The sequence below is a fragment of the Crocodylus porosus genome, unplaced genomic scaffold, assembly GCF_001723895.1.
Source record: "Crocodylus porosus isolate Cpor-Errol unplaced genomic scaffold, CroPor_comp1, whole genome shotgun sequence".
Lineage (NCBI taxonomy): Eukaryota > Metazoa > Chordata > Crocodylia > Crocodylidae > Crocodylus > Crocodylus porosus.
The window spans coordinates 22,765,259-22,771,966 of NW_017728913.1; positions in this window are offsets into that span (position 1 = coordinate 22,765,259).

A 6,708-nucleotide genomic window follows, 5' to 3' on the forward strand; every position below is an offset into this window, starting at 1 on the left:
AAGAGTAAATTGGATGCTTATCTTGCTGGGATCCTATGACCCCAGCTGACTTCCTGCCCTTTGGGCAGGGGGCTGGACTCGATCTCCCGAGGTCCCTTCCAGCCCTGATGTCTATGAAATCCATGAAATTTGCAGGCAGCTGTTCCAAGCTAAATACGCCTGCCCCATTGGGACTTGTTTGGGCCTGTAACGATGGCCGGTTACGCACAAAACTTCCAGCCACTCTTTCTGGGGTCCAGTGTTTTTTGAGTTCCATTTTGTTTTGTTCTCCATTGTTAGCCTCAGCCGCGCATCCACCAAATCCCGTTGTTCTGCACCGCCACACCCGGTCCACCACTCCAGTGTGGAGTTCGCTTACCTGAGGAGAAAGAACAATCCAAGAGCTTACTTGGGCCGCTGAAAGGTTCTTTTTGTGGGGCTGTGGGATAGCCAGAGCCTGAATAGCATTGGTGGAGCTCTCAAAACAGATCAAGATCCTGGCCAACAACACAGCAGTGGGCTTCGAATTAATAAATGAGTAACTGCAGGCCACGTCAAAAATGACAATTCAAAACCAGTTAGCATTAGATGCCCTGCTGATCCAGCAAGGGGGGTTTGTGTCAATATTTGAACCTCTCTCGAGACATGTTGCATAGCCATCCCAAATGTTTCGATCCCCCTACAAAACCAGGTGACAAAGATCAGGAAAATCGCAGAGGAGCTTAATGCGGTTTCTGGCATCAGTCCAGGGTGGCTATCCTGAATATTCAAGTGGCTAGGATGGGACGCCTCGTCCTGGTTATTGAATTTTTTTAACCCCGCTAATATCGTTTTTACTTGTCCTAGTTATAGTTATTTCGTTAATTAGTTGTATATTTCACTGTTTAAGGAAGAAGTTATCGAATTTATCGGTTTTTGTGTATACCTGTATTCCCCCACATGTGAGATTCGAAGACGGAAACGAAAACGTATGCTAAGCCCGAATTCAAAACTCCTGTATTGACAGCAAGGGGGCATGTCAGAGCAAAAATTTTGATTCACTGCTGACAACACAGAGAGTTAGATCTGACATGCGTAGACAAGCCCTACGAATAGAAAATTCCACAGCATGCCCAGCACGTGCCCCCTGGATGACCTGACGGCTTGTCAATCATGCCTGACCTACTTTTCCACCATACGCATGCTCAATACAGGCAGAGATATGAAGCAATCTGACATACACGTGCTCAGTTCTAACCGCAGCATGACTTCATAAGACTAGAAAATTCTTCTGAGTAAGCAACCTGATTGGCCACTTGGTTGCCATAAAAGACTTGTGAGCCCAGAGGGGGAGACCGGAGAGACTGGGAAGAGACTCAGCCTGAGAGCAGAGACTGCTTTTAGCAGAGACTGTCTCGCAGGGAGAGATCAACCCGATCCTGAAAGCAGAGGCTGCGGGGACTGCTCCTCAGGAGGGCTTTAAGCCCACCGGTCTTCTCACCGTGCGGTTTCGCAATTCGTTTTCGACCTCGTATCGATTTTTCGTATACTGATCATCTGGCTACCGACCCAATTTCTGTCTTCGACCTTGACTACGATCCCAATTCTCGACCATTGGCTACGGCATCGACATTTCATCTCAGCTTTTGACCTCGGCACCGTCTTTGACCATCTCTTCTCGTTGTCCACTTTGGACTGGCGTCACGACGTTCTACGTGTTACAGTTTTGTTATTCGTTCTTCCAATTAATAAGCTGTTGACCAGCCCTGGGACTATCGAGTTGGGCAGCCGCACCTATCCTTCGGGGTAGAAAGCAAGGGCTCAGCTTGGGAACCCCGTGGGCCAACAGTCTCCTTTTGTTGTTCATGTTCGTTTATTGTAACTGTAACTGAAGCAAGAATTCTGCCTACGCTCCAAAGCGTAAGTTAATAAATCCATCTACTTTGAAACCGCATGAGTCCCGTACCGCTCAGACTCCTCGCCGCTAATCCCGCCTGTTCCAATCCGATACCACCCTCGGCCCACCGTGACCTTGGGGCCCTGTTCCCCGACAGAATGTAGCATGTGAATAAAATAAAAGGTGAGTAACCCAGATTTGATTATTTTCAATATATTGTCCAGTGCTAGCTTTTCCTATGTGGAGAGTTGTAGTCTTAGATGACAACTTAGTGGTGTCTTTGTATAAATTGCTTGTTTACAAAAATAAGGAAGTAATCAGGATAATTATTTTTCTGAAGTAACAATAAAGTGACGCTAAATTATTAGAAATAATTTAAAATTTTCAGATTAACTACATGATCTTTATCAACCTTTTAGCAGGAAGAGAAAATTAAGGCATTGTTAAAAGTACATTATTAGTGGTGTTCTCACTATTTTTTAAAAACATGAACTTTTAGCTGCTTTGCCATGTATCACTAGTACCAAACTAAACCTCTTACTAGACATATTTATTAACATACTACACACACCTTTTCCTACAAAAATCACCCCCCAAAATTGGGGTGCGTGTTTTAAGTGGGAACACTTCTGTTTCTTAACTGTTCTTCATCTCTTCCATTTCACAGCCTTGTAAACTATTTTTAACTCTTCAAAATTGTAGATCCATCTGTAGACCCCAGTCTGCAGAAGCAGCTAATGTTTCAGTTTTTGATTAAGCAGGAAAGGGTGGATTCATCAGCTGAAGATTAGACTCTGTCCCTGTTCTCAGCAGCTGTAACTTTAGAAAAATCTTTTTTTCCTTGTTTGCCTTCCCAAAAACAAGGTGTGTGACTTATGTGGGGACATGTGATCAGTGTGAAAATACAGTATGTCTGTTTAATAAAGCATTGATCTTCATCTATAGTTTCATATATGACTAGATACAGAAGCTTCTTGAAATTTCTATAGAAACACCTGTATTTTCACTTATGTTTATACCTGATACAGACCAGATCTTGATCTGTGGTACAGCAAGTGTCCTCAGTCCATCAGATTTGGTCTGTTTTAGTATATTAGTGAAAAGTACAAGATAGAGGGGTCACACATTCTAAAAGCACTTGTATAGTTGCTATGCTCTTCCTAAAAAAAAAACCCCCCGCGTTTTGATGGATTCTTACTTCCTCTATTTAATATTAAATATATTGACTGTGTATGCCCCTTTTAGGTTGCTGTAGTGATTACTTCATTTCACAGAACTCCTTTCCTATTGTAGGAAGTTGGGAACAGCCTCTACAATGAGTAACAGTTTGGGGATATCCTGAATGACCAGAGCTGGTTGCCAGTTCTGAATTAGAGCTTCATTCATTCCCCAAAGAGTTTACTTACAACCCTCTTTTTCTTTTGGTTATTTAAACCTGGGAACCATGGTTAGGTCATCATAAAATTGGTACAGGGAAAAAGGAACAACTAATGAAGTAGTTTGAGGTGTATTTTTATTATTGAGCTGGCTTGCTGCACTTGATCTTAACATAATGCTATTTTCACTCTTCATTAATGCACTTAAACACTAGCAGGGGTTGCCAAAAGATGGAATTTTAAAATGTTCTTAATTATGATTTTAGACCATTTTAAATCCAACAGAATATGTAGAAATAACTTCCAGCAGCCAACATTACTGTTGCTCAGTAGTTATCTTACTATATTATGAGTTGGCTCTCTATACCACCACCTAAAATATTAAATACCAGAAGTCATTTGTTTTGTAACTTAAATTGGTCATTTGAACGCTGTTGTCGGGACTCCTTGGGTACCACAACTGCTTTTAGTTTTAAAGAAAGACTAGTAGAGTGGTGCCCTTACCATTTCAGCTTATGGGCTGTCTGAGCAGTATCATGTCTGTCCATGGGCAAGATCCAGTCTATGGGTCTGATCTGACACTTGACACTGGCCTGAGTGATGCAGCTGCACAGAAACAGGTTCCAGCTGGAGCCATTCCTACATGACTGCATCTCGTCCCAGTTAGATCTGGTCATGCAGGAATGGGGCCTGATCCCCTCTACATGAGGCTGGCTTACCAGGATCAATCCAGGCATGTAGGGGTTGGAATTGCCACCATTCCCCTACTGCTAAATTTCAGAACCCGGGGAAAACCTACAGGCTGAATTAGATGGCTCTCTGGGCTGGATCTGGCCCACAGGCCAAGGGTTGAACACCCCTAGACTGGGGGGGGCAGGGGTGAGAGATTTCAAACTAAAAGTATAGGCAGTCCTTGGACTTGCAACACAATTGGTTCCTGAAAACTGCTTCTTAAGTCAAAACATTGCAACTTGGAACCAATTTTCTCATAAGAAACAAATAGGGTATCGGGCCTTGGTTCAGAAACAAATCCCCTATTTTCACTAAAAATACCCCACAATTTTGTACTTGATCAATTGTAGATTAGCAATAGCTACATTAATGTATCTATATTGTAAATACCAATCATTGTTTTGGAAGGACTTCTTTGAGATGACTTTATTGGACTTTTTGAAGGGCTCTTGGTTGGATTCTTCTCAGGAGTCTCGGCTGCAGGTCTTTCTGGAGTTTTGTCTGCTTTCTTAAAGTGTCCAAGGAAGTTTAGACAGATGATCTCCGGGGAGATGGGTGACACAGCAGACTTGTTCATGGGCATGGCATCACATCAGATCAAGCATTGTAAAGTCTAAACTGATGTCAGAAAGTTGAAATGGTGTCAATTTATGGCAGTTCTTCCTCCCTAGATGCAGCACCTTGTACTTGTCCTTATTGAATTGCATCCTGTTGCTCTCTGTCCACTTCCCCAGCCTGCCTAGGTCAGCCTGGATCTGGTTCCTCTTCTCCAGAGTGTTAGCTGTACCCCATAATTTTGTGTCTGTGAATTTGGACAGGGCACTTCCTACCCCCTCATCCAGATCACTGATGATGTTGAACAGTACTGGCCCCAGAACTGAGCTCTGAGGGACTCCACTGCCCACATCTTTCCAGGTTGACACCAACCCATCCACTACCACCTTCTGAGTGTGACCCTTGAGCCAGTTTGCTATCCAGTCTACTGTGTAATCATCCAAGGCAAATCCCCTGAGTTTATTTATAAGAATGATAAGAGATACCTTGTCAAAGGCCTTCTTGAAGTCCAGATAGATAATGTCTACCTCAACTGCTGCATCTAAACAACTGGTGGCCTTGTTGTAAAAGGAAACTAGGTTAGTCAGGCAGGATCTGCCTGCTGAAAATCCATGTTGGTTACCCTTCCGCATCACGTTAGGCAGTGGGATCCCACATATACGCTCCTTTAACTTTTTCTAGGATTTTTCCAGAGATAAAGGTAAGGCTGACTGGTCTGTAGTTCCCCAGGTCCTCCTTCCCCGCCTTCTTAAAGACTGGGACGTCATTAGCCCTCTTCCAATCCTCTGGAACCTGACCCGAGCACCAGGAGTGCTCATGTATCCTTGCCAGTGGATAAGCTATGACCCCCGCTCATTCCTTCATTACCTGTGGGTGGAGTCCCTCCAGTCCTGGTGACTTTGAATACATCCAGTCCCTCCAAGTGTCTTTCTACCGTGTCAGCACTGACTGTTGGTTGGCTGATGTTCCTTCCCTTTGTTGGTGTCCATGATGTATGTTGAGGGTTTGTCTAGATTCCCATTTAAGACGACAGAGGCAAAAAACTCATTGAAGAGCTCTGCCTTGCCCCTGCTATCCCTCACTAAGCCCACCTGCCCATCCTGTATGGGCCTTATGCTACCCCACACCCTGTTTTTGCTCCCAACGTACCTAAAGAAGGACTTTTTATTGTCCCTAATCCCTGATGCTAGCCTGAGTTCGAGTTGCCTTGGTCTTCCTGGCTGACTCCCTGCAGGTGCAGGCCAAAGAAGTATACTCTTTGCTAGCTACCTCCTGCTTCCATTTCCTGTACACCTTTTTTTGCCTTTAAAGTATCTTGGATGCCCCTGATTAGCCAAGGGGGCTTCCTGGCCCCTTGCCCCCTTTCCTCTGCCATGGGATTGACTCGCTCTGAGCCCAAAGAATGACTTCTTTGAGGCTTCCTGGACCCTCAATGCATCCAAGTTACTTTGAAGCCTTCATTCAGCCCCCAGAAGCTCTGCTGACTGTTGGGAACTATTGAGCCTGTCCCAGTGTTTGAAAAAAAATCACACAAGTACTGCTTGCTTAAAAGCACAGGAAGTCTACCTGCAGGAGTGCCACTGCTTCTTGTCTATACTGTCTCCAATTAAAACCAAGTGAAGAAGGTGAATCCAGTTGACTGCATGTGCTGTGCATACAGGGTGTACAGTGCAAATTAAAAACAAGCTGGAATATTATATGGGGATAAGGCACAATGCCACATTTATTGGAACATAAAACACGCAACTTGAATAAAGAACAGTAAGGTTATTTGCTTCACTCATTCCCATGCATACTTATTCATTCAAAAGAAACAAGCACAAACACAGATAGCTAGACAGTTCTGCAAAGGTTAATGTGTTACGAAGTTCTAAGGTTACTAAGGTCAGTCTGGTGGCCAGCCAGACTGGCCAGAGTGATGGAGTCAAGTCTTGTTGGACACACCCAAAACTCCTTCTTGCAGGTGGAAAAGACCCAAAGCCTTGTCTTTGTGTTCATTCTTTATGGTGATAGTTGTCCATAAAAGCCTATGGATTCTGCTGCATCAGATGTGAAGGCCATCCTCCATATCCTGTTGGCAGGCTGGGATTTGGTAGGACATGATCTGGCTTTGTGGCCTACAATCTTCAGGGGGGTGCTTGCTTGCAGTCTTCAGCCATCAAAGTGAAACGTGATCCAGTGTTTGGTAAT